At 43.6% G+C, this 16,620-nt stretch overlaps 1 long non-coding RNA gene across 1 annotated transcript in view; it reads right to left on the minus strand.

The window, feature by feature from the left end:
- Nucleotides 1–16,620, minus strand: part of LOC142852806 (uncharacterized) — a 79,548-nt gene that overhangs the window by 49,624 nt on the left and 13,304 nt on the right. The window contains exon 3 of the long non-coding RNA XR_012910999.1: nt 1,004–1,164. This is a non-coding gene — a long non-coding RNA (uncharacterized LOC142852806). The remainder of the gene's footprint in view (nt 1–1,003; nt 1,165–16,620) is intronic.

Genomic DNA, 16,620 nt, shown 5'->3' on the forward strand with positions numbered 1-16,620 from the left:
ATTGCCCCACAGTTTCATAGATGATACGGTTACATGCCTGGTGTCACCTGGCTGTCTCCAAAGTGACTTGTTTATCTTGGACCCTCTAAGTCTTAGGGAACTCAGCCAAGACAAGCAAGACAAAGTTAGAATCACTTGGGCTGTCCTTGATGGAGGGTTCTCCTTGCTCCAGTGTACCCTAAGACTTCACTTCCATCGTATGATCGTGAACTCCCCTAGTGATAAAGCACATGAGGCTTTTCACATGAACTGCTGTTAAGCCAATCAGCTGATAGTCTGAAAATCTAAAGCCTAATATTCATGTCTCTTTTAACTCTAGTCTCCTGCCAGCCTGTTCATCTAACCTGTGGAGTTCTTTTAGTACATTGATAGAACTCGAGGACTCTCCCAAATGCATGCCACCTACAGATACTTGGCCATGCCTTCTGGATTTCATTCAAGTTGTTCACAAGAGAGGAGGTAAAACTGAGAAAGAAAACCAATTGCACAATAGTGTCATGTTCAAGCCTCTGACCAGGTAATATAAAGTAATGCCCAATGCTGGAGAGTTCTACTTGCTTCCCAACCCCAGAATGTAGTACATAGAAAACCTTATGGTTGGCCGTAGAGAGCTGCTTAACATTTTGCAATTGACTTTGGGTAGGAGGATGACTCAATGCAGTTTCCTGTGCAGGGAACATAGACCCTGTGGGCACAGAGGCTACTGCTTCTTAACTTCTCTAATGTATTAGATGATTATCTTCTTTTAAAGAGCTTATTATTATTATTATTACTATCATTATAACCTTTTTACCAAAGTCCATGTGCTCTTTTCTAGGACAGATTTCTAAACCAAAGCCTTTCTAAACCAATATGACCCTCAAATCCACATCAAAACTTGAACGCTGCATTTCCCCAGAATTCTCTACAGAGGCTTCTTGCAGGGAAAAGAAAGCCAGGCTCTAAGTTATGTACAGAAGTTAGCAGGGAGCCCATGTCTGTTTTCCGGCTCCCGTGTGCTCACCATATGACACTGGGTTCCCTTGGCCACTTGTGAGCAGGAAGTCAAGGCAGCTCTCGGGTGGGAAGTGTCCAGTTGAAGTCCGGAGTCCCATTTGTCAAGGCCATCAGAGGCCTAGCCTCAGCCTTTCCCGGGCTTCCTGATGAACAGAGGCTGAGTGTGAGCTGAAAAATGAATTGAAGGATAACATGAGAATAAATAAGTTGCTTATTTAGGGCTTGATGGAGGAGGGAAATGTCACTTGATGTCATGTACTCACACGCCCACACAATCTCTCTCTCTCTCTGTCTCACACACACAGAGGCTCTGCATGCTAAGTTTAGACTTTAAACTATTATAATTATGGGATAAATGATGCAAGCGGAAACCCAAGGAATTGTATTACTCTTGGAGTTCAATCCCAGTGCAATGTTAATTCATTTCCTATAAGATCTTATTACAAACAATGCGCTGGATTAGTGCACCATGATACATTTCAGCCCTATAAAATCGTGCTTTCTAAGCTGGGCGGGTGACACAAACCTGTTGTCCCAGCAACCAGCGGCTGAAGTAGGAGGATTGCTCCATCCCAGGAAATGAGTCCCTGGCTTAAAAAGCAGACAGACAAAAAAAAAAAAAAAAAAAAAAAAAACATCACCAGTGAAAACCTAGAAGCCTTCCAGAAAGAGTTACCACGTCTCCTTTCCAAACCCCTGCCCTAATTCTACAGTCTTATCACTCGCTTCCAGGAGCTGGCCTGGAAAGATATCACCTGCCTACTTCCCTTCTAACGTCCATCACTTCCCGACACAGTATCACTGAATCCTTCCCATATTGTTGTTGTCCATTCATCTCCTCCTTTGCTTCTTCCGATAAGATCCGGAGCTGTCCAGGCTTTGGGGTCACCTTTTCCGTGGCTACATCAGTATCATTACTTGAGCTGTAGAAAGTCTGGTGAGTGTGTCAATATTTCAGAGGCTCAGCCACAGGACGTTCTTGCTGTGAGGTTGCCAGTGACTCCACTCCCGGCCCCAAGCCCTTCTGATGTTCAGTATCAATTCTGTTGTTCTTGGCCATGCTCTGAGCTCTACCTCCTTCATATGTACTCTGCCCTTGCCCTTGCAATCTATAGGGCATCCCCAAAGTAAGGCCGTGCTCCGTGCAGCATTCCCACTGAGGAATTATGATGGAATACAAAACCTCAGCATCGCTGTTGCAAATATAAGGACTCTTCCTGCCCAAGGTAGTGTGCCTGAGGTCCAGACAGATAGTCCTTGTACTATCTCTACTGCTTCACTCACCAACGGAAAACTCAATCTTCAAGAAGAAGAGGGAAGATGAGGAAGGAGGAGTAAAAAAAGAGAAATGATAACAGATCATAATTTTAAAAAAAAAACTAACAAAAACTCAACAATCCTGAAACACTGTTATGTCTATAGTTGGGTCTTTTAAAATTGGGGATAAGCAAAAACATATTAATGGTATAAATGTACAAAATTACTAGAATACTTTTTAAAGTCTCAGTTTATAATGTGGTGGCCTTCAGTTCTTTGTTCTGTTTATATGTTTGAAGTAGAGTTTTATGTAGCCCAGGCTGGCCTTGAACTTGCTTTGTAGCTGAAGATGACTTGGAACTTCTGATCATCCTGCCTCCTCCTTCCAAGTGCTGGGATTCCAGCTGTGGGCCACCCTGCCTGGTTTACACAGTGTGTGGCTCCATGCATGTTAGACAAGCGTCCTAGTTAGGGTTTGCATTGCTGTGAAGAAACACCATGACTAAAAGCAACTTGGGGAGGGAAAGCTTACACTTCCATATTACTGCTTATCACTAAAGGAAGTCAGGACAGGAACTCAAGCAGGGCAGGATCCTGGAGGCAGGAGCTGATGCAGAGGCCATGGAGGGTGCTGCTTACTGGCTTGCTCAGTCTGCTTTTTTATAGAACCCAGGACCACCAGCCCAGGGATAACACCACCCAATCAAGGCTGGGCCCTTCCCTGTCAACCATTAATTAAGAAAATGCTCTACAGGCTTGCTTACAGCATCATTTATGGAGCCAATTTTGTTTTAGTCGAGGTTTCCTCCTCTCATAAAGCTAGTCAACACAGCAAGCGCACTGCCAATTAAGCCACACACCCAGGCTGCATTCAGCTTTTCCGGCTAGCCTGCCTTTTCTGAAGGAAGGAACCTCCAAATAGATATTTGCAGATTCTTTCAGTGAGGGGGGAATTAGTTATATAAGGTTAAAGAAAATCATAACCCAAGACTTCCATTTCTGCAAGGATTCCAGGAAAATGAGCCAGATTAGCAGCAGAGATTTCAAAGGCAGAGTGCCATTTGTCTGTGCCTTCCTGTGCCTCTTAGGGCCACTGGGTAATCATCACAGCTTGTGACCAGGAGACCACTGAGAATTACTGAGGTTGAGACTAGCCTGAAAGATGAAAAACGGTTTCAGAGTGGGGCTTACCTTCATCCCGGGGAAAGGTCTCATCCTGCAATCTCAGATCAAGCATCACCCACCACCCGAGACGGAGTCCTGTGTGACCACCTATACTCCTTTCCCGATTGCTTCCTCCACTTCCAACTCCCAACATTCTACACAAGCCTGCTTTGGTCCTCACATCTATATAAATCAGGGGCTCATTTGAAGAGAGTGTAACCCAGAAACCATAAAAGATAATCGTGCCCCACAGCAATGAAGCATGATCTCTTACTACCAGACTGGCAAGGTGAAAGGAGCGACACTGTATGACAATCTTTTTGTACACTGTAAATATGTATTCCTCTCGTTGGTTAAGAATGAGCTAACTGGCCTATAGCAGGGCAGGAAGAGATTGGGCAGGGAGAACCAGACTAAGAGGATGCTGGGAAGAAGGAGGGTGGAGTCTGAGGAGTCTCGAACCACTTGCAGGCAACGTGTTCAGGGCTGACCCAGAAAAAAATATTTCCCATTCTTAGGTACCTACCAGTTCATCCAAGCGCTTTTGTTAAGATAACAGTGGGCAGAACAGAGCACAACTCCCCCAGAACCCAGAAGTTCCTGCACTAACACAATGCTAATACTTCTCTCAGCAGGCATCCTGAACCCGATGATCGTTGTACCAACACACACAGGAGAGCAGGAGGCTGAACGGGAAAATCGCTGACACCCAGCCCGGTGACTTGGGTGAGAAGAGCTTTCATTACCAGTGAGGTTCAGAAATAGGAAGATAGAGAAGCTGGCATTTCCAATCAAAGCCAGGAAATCTGTCCAAGGTAAAGGCATGGGTGGAACATTTACAGGGCAGGCAGCAGTGGCGAGAATGTGTGGGCCTTTATAATGAGTTCACTGTGGAAAACTTGCCAGCACCGGCAAGTGGACAAGGGTCCCTTCACCCCTGTGCCCAGGACAGTTTGGCCAAAGGACATCTAGGGTGACTAATCTCCATATCCCGGAATAGCCCAGAGAACTCGTCCAACCTGCCTGTCTGCCTTAAAAAAAAAAAAACAAAAAAAACAAAAAAAAAAAAAACAGCTTTTGGAATTCTTTGTCCTGCTCTAGTTGGTAGACCCCGGATTGATTCTTTAGGGACTTCGCTGGTGCGGTGACCTGGTCGTCACTACAATGACATGACATCCCCCAACAGATCCACCAGCCCTCAGATTCTCCCAGACCCTAATAATAGATCCAGTTAGAAGCAATGATTCAAAACAGATGAGGCATACATTGATATACATGGTCTGGCTGCTGTGGTTCTGTTTCTTCCCCTGGCAGAAATGAGACCAAACCAACCTTCGGGGAGGAAACCTCTTTCTGAACAGTTACCATGACAACAGGAACTCCCTTCCCCCCCCCTCCCCAGGGCACCTGCACACAGGCTCCCACCTGCCAGCTGGTAGGGAGAGTGGATCGGCCACCTCTGTCCCAAGTCACGGTGCTCATCTCACCAACAAAGGTGCCAACAGTGCCAGTTGGCCTCATGATATGGATACCTGCCCACAAGGCATTGGCTCAAAGATTGGGGACTTTCACAAAGGCCAGCCAACAGCTGGCAGGCAGGAACTACCAGGTCATTGTCATCTGGGGCCGAATTGAAACATGCCTACAAGACACAAAGGCTGTGTCTGTAACCACAGCATCGCTCCCCCCCAAGGGTTTTGTTTTCAGCTCCAGGGCCTCTGCTCTGGGAGGGGCATGCGGCTGAAGGTGCCTTTTATAGTCCCACCCCCCTCCCCGTCACCCTTTTTTTAGCAGTGCCCTGCCTTCCGCATGCCAGTGTAGAAAAGGTTTCCCTGCCCCGCATCTCGTTATTGCAAATGTGAAGGTTCACCGTAAGTCACCCCAGGCCAGTGGGTTCAGAGGTGGAGCCGTAACCAAAAGCCGTGTCAGACTTCCCCTCCTGGCCCCACACCAAGGCCTCCAAGGATTTCTTGTCACATGAGGTTAGTGTAGTTTCACATCCTCTAAAGCAAAGCTCTGTCGAAACTCTCTAGTCTCACATGGCAGTGGCTCAAAATAACCACGGCTCTCAGCTGCCTGGCTCACAGTTTCAAGAGAGGGTCAGGAGACCTGGGTTCCGGTTTCAGTTCAACCTGCACGACCTTTACAAGGACTGGTCATCAGAAAATGAAGAGGCCAGAGTAGCTGTCATTAGGGTCACTTTCTTCTCCTCCATCTTCTCCACCTCAGTTTTTTTTTTTTAAAAAAAAAGATCTTTCCTGGTGTTTTTTAAAGTTGCTAACAATTCAAGAATCTCTAAAGGCCAACTGATATTATTTCAGCTTTTTAAAAATGGCATCTCAAAAATATTATGTCAAGTAAAAGAATATATGCAAGAAAGCACATGTTTTATGATTCTAATACAAAATTCCTAAACAGGCTAAACTAACCAATGGTAAGGCAGAGACATACACACGGCTACAGATTGCCTCTGGGAGTTGTGTTGGACCAGGAATTACTTGGAAAGAGCTGAGAAAGAACTTTCTGAACTGACACTCTACATCCTTCCTAGGTATGTTTGTATCACACAGCCTATGCAGAACTCATAAACTACTGCTCTCCGGATGGATCCATCAATGCGACCAAGTAAGAATAGTGAAATGTAGATGTGAACATGTGGGTGTCCTTGACACAAAACTTATTACATGCACTATAATAAGTGCCTGATCCATCCGCTTCATCCCTCCCTACACCCCGTCTCTCTTTCAGGACTCCTGGGAGTGGGCAATACATCCCTGGTGTCCTCTGATGATCAAACACTCCATCCTAGTCTTCGAGGGCAAGAACAAACTCTCTGCATCCACAACTCGCTCTTGAGCCTCAGCTTCCTTGGCTGCCCAGTGTTGTTGGTCTGCATATGGGGGAAGATCATCATCACACAGTATGAGCCTCCGCTCCCTGATTACCAACGTGTTTGATACGCTTTCAGTCAGCATGTCCCAGTGAAGGCATTTTAAAATTAATTCTAAATATAATCACTTTGTATATTTTTATAACCTCTCTAAGAGTTAGTGTATCAACTACCCAGGACAGAATACAAACATATCTTTTCCTAGAGTAACTGCCCTATTAGCCCAATATATGCACATATGTACATATACACATATAAAATTAGTATTTCAGGGACATACACACACACACACACAACCACGACTGGTTTATATAAAACACACATATATGTGTGTGTGTGTGTGTATATATGTATATCCCTGAAATATTAATTTTTGTGACCACTTCCCTTTATAATCTCAAACACAGATTCTTTGTTCTTTCCCAGTTTGATTACTTCTCTCTAAAACCTTTAAATATGAAAATGCATCTACATTTCTATGGTGCTATGCTCTGGGAAAAAATCCACACTGGGTCTGCAGAGTGGCAGCTAATATTTGCCAGTGTCACTCGCCCGATCATGTGACTGTCACATGACGGATTCAGTCAAGAAGAGGGAAATGGATGGAATACTTGGATCTAAATTCCACCTTTCCTCTCGTGACTCTGAGCCAGATTGAGACCTTTCTGAGCCTCAGTTTCTCCTGACATGTATATTACCAACAGGACCTTTCTGAACCTCAGTTTCTTCAGACGTAAACACCATCAACATCAGGTGCTAGTGTGAGGATGAGGTGGAACCATTGAGAACCTTATGAAGGATGCCAGTTCATGTCTGTCCAGTCAAGTCTAGAACCTGGTTTGTAAAGTTAGGAACACGCTGCATTGATCAGAGACCAGCTCTGAGCTTATGCCGTTGTGCCGTCCCCTCTGGCCCGCTTGCAGCCATTCTTCTCAGAAAAAATTAGTCCCCACCTGTTTTGTTCTGACTGGTGTTTTTGTTTGTTTGGGGATTTGTTTGTTTCTTATGCCCATTTTGAAGGCTACGTCTTTGAGGAGAACGGGGAGAGAGCTCAGCGGTAAAGTGCTTATTACATAAGTGTGAGACCCTAAGTGTGACCTCCGGAGCTCACACAATAGGAAAATGAATAACCAAGAGTAGGTGTGTGTACTTGTGATCCTACTGCTAGGGAGGCTGAGACAGGCAGGTCACTGGGGCCCACAGTCCATCCAACCTGTCCTAATGGGCAAGCCCCAGACTATATCTCAAAAACTAAGGTGGAAAAAAAATTTAAAAAATTAAAAAATAAATAAAAATTAAAAATAAAATAACTAAGGTAGACAGCTCCTAAGAAATAGCCCCAAGGTTTGTTTACCTCTGGCATGCACAGGCACCTGTGCTCGCGTGCGCGCACACACACACACACACACACAAAGGACTGTAAATTTGATAAACATCTTTCCAGAAACTTGCCCCCACCTTAGTCCAGTGCCCACGCACATTTGTTAAACATTAACCTGAAGTTCCTTTCATGAAGGCTTCTGTCAGGACATCTCAAACACAGCACCAAAATGAGGTAGCAACACTTCTCTTTTCTTTGTTTCTGCACCTGTGAAACCCAAGGAACACAGGCGTGTGCAGCCCCTTTGAGCAGTCAGCTGAACAGGCTACCAGCCTGAATCTCCACCCAGAAACTGTCACAGGATTCAGAGAAGCAGACCCTCGGCAGGAATAGGCTGCCGTTTCTCAAGTGAGCCAGAACTGAGGCTGAAGAGGGAGGTCGGCATTCTTATGTCATCAGTCTCTCAAGGAGCCAAGCTTAGCTCTCAGGAGTGGGCTCTACTCCCCAGCACTGTTCCAAGGCATGACTGGCAGTCACCTACATAAAAGTTTGCATGTGTAGGCCTCATCTTCTATGTATATGTGTGGCCACAACTTCAAATAAGTAATCAAAAATATAATTAAAATGACAGAAAAAAAGGGAGAGGGGTAAGAGATTTAATGTCACAGTGGCTATATGGGGGGTGGGGCGGAATCCAAAAAGCATAATGAAAATAAGGAGAAAGCAAAACAAATTTTAAAACCACACACAAAAAGGAACCTTTAGAATCTGCTTTAGGCCAAAACATCCTTTCCATTTTGCAGAGAAAGAAGCTGGCCCTCAAGGAGATTTTCAATTTAACAGAATATTTTGTAAGATTTATTATTTTTATATATGCATCTGTGTGTGTTTCTGCATGTGGTTGTGTACATTGTGTGCAATCAGATGCCCGTGGTGGTCAGGATATCTGATGCCCTGAAACTGGAGTGAAAGGCAGCTGTAAGACATCTAATGTGATTCTTAGGACCACATCCTGGCTCTCTGCGAGAATAATACATGCTCTTAACAGGTCACCCACCTCCCTTTCTAGCCCTTTACAGAGGTTTTATCTGAGAATCTGAAGGTGAGATTTTTCTTAGCATCCTTGGACAGGTGTGTGGGGGGGTGATAACTGCCCTCATAAATACTATATTCTAAGCCTCTCCCTTCACAGATAATGGAATTGAAGTCCATAGAAATGAAGTGGTTATTCTGAAGTCATGCAGTTACTGAGTGCAATGACTCTATGTGTATTTATCCTTTGGAGGGAGATGGCTTTGGTCCCTCCCTGTCTCCATCACTCATGTTCCTTAACACGGTTAACTGGAATCTTTTCTATATTTGTATATAAGTTATTGCATCAGTACAGGTTAAAGGTACTTATGTCTTTAAGACATTAGCAGCGCTCTTGGAAATACAGTAGCTCCCTAGCAGAGCTCACTGGAGTGTGTGCTCAGCCAGCCAGGTTATAACCAGGCAATTTTAACGATCTCTGTATTTTATGACTACCTAAGACTCATCAACCTTGAGAGGTAATTTAATCAGCACTCCCAGTACCTTTCCATGTTCAACTGTGCAAATAAATTTAGAGAAATAATAAAGTAGGATATTGAAAGATTTCAATAAAAGCATTCTATTTGGTCTTACAAGAACCATTTCAAGCTCCTGCTCTTGGGGGCAAATTTTCAGGGCCATTTATTTAATGGCTGGACAAATAATCAAATACTATCATGTGCCTAGAACTTTCTAGATGCCGGAGCTAGTACAGAGAAGAAAGCCTTGCCTTTTTAAATCTGGTATTGATGTGAAAGACAGACTACAGTTGGGTGAAGACATGTCGGATGCTGACAAGTGCCACCGAGAGGACAAACACGAGGAAAGAAGAGCGTGGGCGCCAGACTGAAGCGGCACAGAAGGCTGATCGCTACATACTGTGCAGACCATGATCTTACTAATAACAGGTGGAAAGAAAGGAGGGAACAAGCTCTGTGTGGACCAGAAGGTACTAATTCCAAAGGTGAGCCAGTGTGAAAGCCGGAAGCAGAGGCGGTATAGTCTTGGAACAACACAAGGAACAGTTCATTCAGTTCCTTTGTATTGGAAGGTGTAGAATAAAAGATTTTCCTCCTTAAACCATGCTTCTCAAGGTTCCTAATGCTATGATCCTTTAACACAGTTCCTCATGTTGTGGTGGCCCCCAACCATAAAATTATTTCATTGATACTTCATAACTGTCCTTTTGTTACTGTTATGAATCATAATGTAAATATTTTTGGAGATAGAGGTTTGCCCATGGGTTGGAAAGCACTGACTTAAAACATCATGTCAAAGAACAGCTACAGCATCCCACTGACCTGTTATAGTCATATGATGATGGGACAATGGGATGGTGACGGTTCAGAGGGGAGTGACTTGAACTGGGACAATAACAGCACAGAAGCTATGAGCCGCGCAGGGAGAACTGAATGGATTTCTTGGTGAGTTGGGTGGGGAGTGTGAGGAAAAGAAAAGAATCAAGGATGATGTCAAGGTTTTCCATGAGCACAGTCTGAGATTGAATTGCCATTTGCTAGAATGAGAAAGGCTAAGAGAGAAGGATTTGGGTTCCAGGAGATTATGAATCATGGGTTCAGTCCTAAATGTGCCTGGTAGACATCCAATTAATAAAAGTGATTGACGTAATTAGCAGACACATCCTAGTAGAGGTATGTCTCAAGATTGCAGCTGGTTACACAAAGATCCATCTCCAGCCTGGAGACATGGATGCTGGTATCATTCACAGGCAGATAATAGTGAAAGTGATGAGACCAGATGATACCACCTAGTAAGAGTGGACAAAAAGAAAAAAGCGGGGTCCTAGAACCCCTCAATGCTTAGAGGTCACTGAGATAAAGAGGAAAAAGCAAAAAGGTAGAGAGATATCCCAGAAAGAAAGATAAAGATTTGAGGCCTTCCCAATAGGCCATGCACAACACTGAATAGTCCAAAAGAAGGCTGAAATATATATATGTATATATATACATATATATATTAAGGGGGAAGGAGACACAGGAGGGTATATTTTATTGTTTAATTTTCATTGCATGTGTTTATTGTCTATGGTATTGTGCTGTATGAGAATATGTTTATGTAAGTATATAAAATTATTTATTTATTTATATACTTAATTCCCCCTCTCCTCTCCATTCTTCTCCCTCCCCATTGCGTTAGTTCCCTGTGCTCCCCTAGAGAGTTTCATTACTGCTTTCATGTCATTACATACATGGTGTCATGTAGCTATGTAAAATCTAGGACCCACAAGTCAGAGAAAACATCATACTTGCCTTTCTGAGTCTGGCTCAATTTACTTAATTTTATTAGCTCCATTTCTATCTGTTTCCTGCACACAACATAACTTCATTCATTTTTATGGCTTAACAACTTCTTCTTTGTATATAGAACACATTTTCTATCCTTTTTTTTTCTTTTAGAATGCAGTTAGGAATGATGCTGCTCTAGTAAAGTGATAGATATAGGTTCTTCTCCAAGACCCATGACTTCACAGGCCCTGAGTAATTGTAGGTTTCTAGTACCCAGCATGGCGTCCCTCTTGTTGAGCAGTAGATTGCATGTTCTTTATCTGTTCCCCTGTTGGTGGACACCTAGGTTGGCACCATAGCTGCTGTGGACAGCGCTGTAGTAAACACTGATGTATAAGCATCTCTGCTATGTTGGCTTGGTACTCTCTGGGTAAAGACCCAGGAGGATTATAGCTGGGTCATATGGTAGACTTAGTTTCAGTGTTTTGGGAGGCAGGTACTTGGGATCACCTTTAGAATTTTATGACCTGAAGACCTCACACCTCTACAGCAGTAATGTAATCACCTCTATTTTACAAATGCACAGACCTAGTTTAGTGCTGATCCACACTAACATATCTAAGTGTGGCAAAGGAGGGACGGCCCAGAACAACTGACCTTTGACACATAGTAGACAGCTTCTTTCTCTATTACATCAGAACAGCGCATGGACTTTCAGGTCTCCCGGGATGCACCTATTCCTGTTTAACTTACGATACAGGAAGCTTGCAGTCAGCAATACAAACTTCAAATGTGCTGGTGCAAAGAAAGCATGCTGCAGCTGCTCTCATGAATGGACTCGGAGATAGATATGCTTTCAAGTTTATATGCAATTGAGAAAGAAACAAAACACAAGATAGGAGTAGCGGATAATTCAAAGAGCAAGCTTTACCATCCCAGGGCAGCTGAAGCGGACACAGTACAACACTGTAAGAGCAACCATTAAAATATGACTACTAATGTATCTTCATCATCCCCATAGCAACCTAGTATTCCCTGCCAAAAAAATAACTCAGTAGGCACCAAGAATTTTTCAGCTACTCTTACAGCAACAAGCTCTTCCCACAGTCATTTGTATTAACATTTGCAAAAGATTTATTTCCCTTTGATTCGAATAATTCCACATTCCCAAGAATATCTGGACTGGAACATGGCCAACTGCCTGCAGGGTCTGCAGCCGTCTCCTCCGTCCTGGGTAGCTCACTCAGTGCCCATGAATAGCTCATTGTTGAAGACAAACCCACTGCAGAGAACAGAAGAAACCCAGAAGAGGAATCGGTGTCATGATCTAGAGACCCAGTCTGGACGTCCAGCAATGAAGCTGTTGGCAGTGGCAAGTACCCGAGGCTGTTGTGAGTCAGGTTAGTGCTCCCTGAAGGTGTTCCCCAGTTCAGAATCCACCAGCAACTTACTTCTAGATGTATTGAACTCGGGTCCTTCCATGTGACCAAAAACTATCTGCAAGCATTTGGATCCAGGGTTAAACATGGGTCTTCAAGAAAAAGCCAAGATCACTTTCAAATAGTCCACATGGCTTAAAAACTGGCCAAGAACCCAAGAAGGGTGTGATCTCTAGACTTTTACTTGATGGAGACTGAGCCACATCTTCTCTGGCTTTTGCTACTGACTTTCTATGAATACTCCTGTTTATCCGCTCAAGCTAACTGGCACATCAAAGAAGAAACCAAGTGCCCACTTCAAATCAAAGCTAAAAAAGACTATACTTTTCAGCCATTTGGGGGTGATCAAAGAAACTCATAAACTCTTTGGTGCTTGACCCAAACTCAACTGCAGAGTGAAATAAACGTGGCTTGGTGCGTTCTTTTGACATATGGATCATATTTATTATCTCAGGGATGTATTAATAAATCCACAGTTAATGTTTGGTTAGCATAATTTAGTAGCCACAAGCTTATATTTTTTAGCATATGGCTATTATGTTAAATTATGCCTGCTGGAACTTATCCAGCCCTTTTATTGTCCTTATTTAAGCTTTTACTTTTTAAATAAGTCAGAAAACTACCATATTTAAAGATACATTTCCAGCCAATATTTCTTCAGCATTCACAAATGCCCAAAAACATACCAGAGAAAAGTGACGATGTGATCCAGTATGGTCTGGGCATGTGACCTAATGGAACTGTGCTTGCCTGGTATGTACACGGCCCCGGGTTCGAGTCCCAGCACCACAAGGTAATAGAAATGGCAGTGTAATTCAGTGGTGGTCACAATCTGTCTGCAGATCCAATGGCCACATCTTCCCAAGTAAATACGTGTGTGACTTTACACTGGGGGGAGGGTGTGACAAACTTGCTGTACCATGCCTCTGTTCTCCAGCTGCCCTACTTGCTGTCTTGAAAATAAGGCCAAAAGTCTATATAGAATCTGAACTTCTCCCCTATGCATACAACTTTGCCTTCACTGAGGCCATTAGTGCATCAAAAAACACAAGGAAGGGCTGCTGGTTGAGCCAAGTCATTTTTCCTTTGACATTTAATTATCAGTAGAAAAGCATTTCTGTTTTAATACCCACATTCTGGCATATAATTACTGTAATAAAGTCTACTTCTTCACTTTGGGTGACTGCTGCCAGTACTATGAAATCATGGCAATGGTTGTAAAAATAAGGGAGGTCACAACCCTTCCACACACACACACACCCACTCTGCAGCTGATATTAAATGGCTTTGGTGGGAAAAGGCAGACCTTTAAACTCTCCAGCAAACTCAATGCATTCTGCATTTAACTTCTTCTTTAAAACAGTTAGTGGTGTAAGAATTCAAACCCTGCATATGGCCGTGGGGAGAAAAGAAGGCACTTATACTTAATTAGCTACTAAGTCCCCCTCGGACAAAGCACAGTAACAGCCATGGCTTTGTGCTAAGCATCTTTAATGATATGCATTACATGCATTGGCCTGCCGGCTGCCCAGGCTCTTCCAACACTCATTTGCTTCAGTCTTCGCATCTGGCAAAGGGCAACATTGTGGAAAGTCTCCATTTTGACATCCTGCCACTTTGGCAGAGATCACTTCTGACAGCACGAGGACCCTCTGAACCTTTTCACTGTGGTCTGTCTTGTGCCCCCAAGATGGTCAACATCCGAGCACATCACATACTAGAGGGGGATAGTCACCTTATGCCTCGGACAGCACTTCATATTTTGATTTGTCCTCTCCAACATAGCCAGCCAAATATTTTAATCCAATCACTTTCAACTGTCCTCTTATATAATTTTTCTGCTTTCAACCAAGACCCAAGTCAAGCTAATTCAGGATCATAAAAAGAACAGATAGGCCCATGAGGAAATAACGTGTGTGTGTGTCCTCTAGTTCTTTATGTAATGGAAACATCCTTAAGGAACTCTCTGGCTTAAAGCATCAACTGGAGTTGCTCCTTTTAAAATCAACCTCAGCAAAGATGCTCTTTGAGAGCCGAGGAGTCAAGATCTCTTTTGCTCCTTGGAAGTTGGAAAACCACTGAAAACCACTGTTTTACACCCCAGCATTAAAGCACTGTAGACTACCAGTAAACAAGACACACGTGGATCAAAACAAAGCATTACAGCGCATGTAACACTGAGAAGACTCCAACTCCACCTTGCTACAAACAGAGCAGCCCAGGTGTCATTGCTCTTAGCCTCTGTGTAGAGCACTGTTTATGGAAGAAACCAGGTGCTCTGATCACTCAAGAAACAGCAAGGAGTGGACCTAAGTGGTCTGTTCCTAGTTATTAACCCTCCAGTAGTCTGTGTACATATGACCCAGCATATATGGATATGAATGTTTGCTGACTATGCTGGTCCATAACGGCTCCAAACCAGAAGTGACCTAAACGTCTATTGAGGTCACAATGAATCAACACGTCATACCGTGGCAAAATCGCACAACAGAAAACCATACAGCAAGGAAATTATCAATCCAGAGTTTTAATGTGCCACATCTTGGGTGTGTCCTGCAAACACAATGTTGAATTAAAAGAGTAAGAAATGAGAAAGCACACGAATATTATAGCAAGAGGAAAGTAAGCACAATAACCTACATTATTTAGGAATGCCCACATACATAATAAAAGCCACATAAGAAAGTCAAGGAAACGATTACCAAGAAATGTGAAGCCTACTGGAGTGGATAAAGAAGTCATAATGTGGATTCAAGGTTAGGAACTAGTGGACACTTTCAGGATCTTAGAAATTTTGGTTCTCATCTTTTAATTTTTCATATGTAAATATTTGACCTTTGATTTCACAGTTCCAAAACTAAACAACAACAACAACAACAAAGCTAAAATTCAACCATTCCCAAAAAACAACAGCTTGGGGGAAAAAAAAACTGTTTTACTCAACTTCTTTGTGTTGATTACGAGGCCCTGGAAGTCGGGGGACAGTTTCCCACCTGTCCTGCACCCACATGCCATTTGTGGCTCCCTTTACTCCGAGGCTGGGGCTTGGAGAAGCCACTCCAAATAGAGGCCTGTTAATATTGCCATGCCCCCAAACAGTCCAGCCTGCTGGTGCGCAGACACGGCTCGCCACCCTCTGAGCTCTGCTTCCATCTCCTCAAGGCAAGGACTCTTCTCCTTGGAGGGGAGAGTAGAGGGTTGTCTTTCTTCTGCAGATGACCTTTATAAGGAGTCTGGAAACTCCAAGGCCTCTCATTGTCCCATTGGACTTTTCTGTACTGTGTGTGGACTGACACTCTCCTCCCTCTCTTCTAGTAAAATCCACCCTTCCCAGCCTCTTTGAACAATGCTCTGCAGTTGGGGTCTTCACCCCCAACTCACTATCCACATATACATATGAATGCACAGCCCCCTTCCTGCCTTTCCTGATCCCAGTCCAGCTGACTTGCCAACACTGCGTAGACAGGATTTACTTTCGCTTACACCCTAAAACCTATCCAATTCTGAAAGGATAACTGGATGTGTTACGCTTTTGTGGACGTCTTTAAATCAACCTTCCCATGAATAAATCAAAGCACCACGGTCAGTTATAGACTTACCCTTCCACCACTGAGGAAGTCTCTTTGTGAAGTCTTCCTCGGGCTGCTTAATTTATAATGTTATTAGTCAAGTTCCTAAGACATGTTATCTTCTTTAAAACGAAAGTCAGTTGCTGAGAAACATGGAGCCAGAACTTTACTCAGAAAATAAGACTGTGTTACAAAAGACCCTAAGTAATTGATCCCGGCATTGCAAAGGTAAATAAACAAACAAGCCCCAGAAGGCCTTTGGGAAAGGTACCATACAGGGGTGTGAAGCAGAATGCAATTTTCACCTTTGACCCAGGAGGGCTTTACCAAATTTCTCCAAGCCAATGGCATTTCTTAGGTTTTGAAGACCTAAACAGAACCAAATAAAACCAAGAAATCTACAACTGAGAAGGTCAAACCTAGAGAAGCAGATGAAAGAGTCGCAGTAAAATCCAGAAGAGCTGGAAACTGTTCACTTGCTTGCTGCAGGCAGTTACCCAGCAAGAAGTTCAAGGTAGAGAGTCTAAATTTACAGCAGCAGTCTGTGCACAGGCCACTGCAGGGGCTATCAAGCCTGTCTCACATCCTAGTAATGGGGGGGGGGGGCGAGAAGGAAGGATAAGGTCAAGGGACAAATAATACTAAGGTTGCTTGATAAAACCTCAAG

This window comes from Microtus pennsylvanicus, chromosome 6, assembly GCF_037038515.1.
Source record: "Microtus pennsylvanicus isolate mMicPen1 chromosome 6, mMicPen1.hap1, whole genome shotgun sequence".
Taxonomy (NCBI): Eukaryota; Metazoa; Chordata; class Mammalia; order Rodentia; family Cricetidae; genus Microtus; species Microtus pennsylvanicus.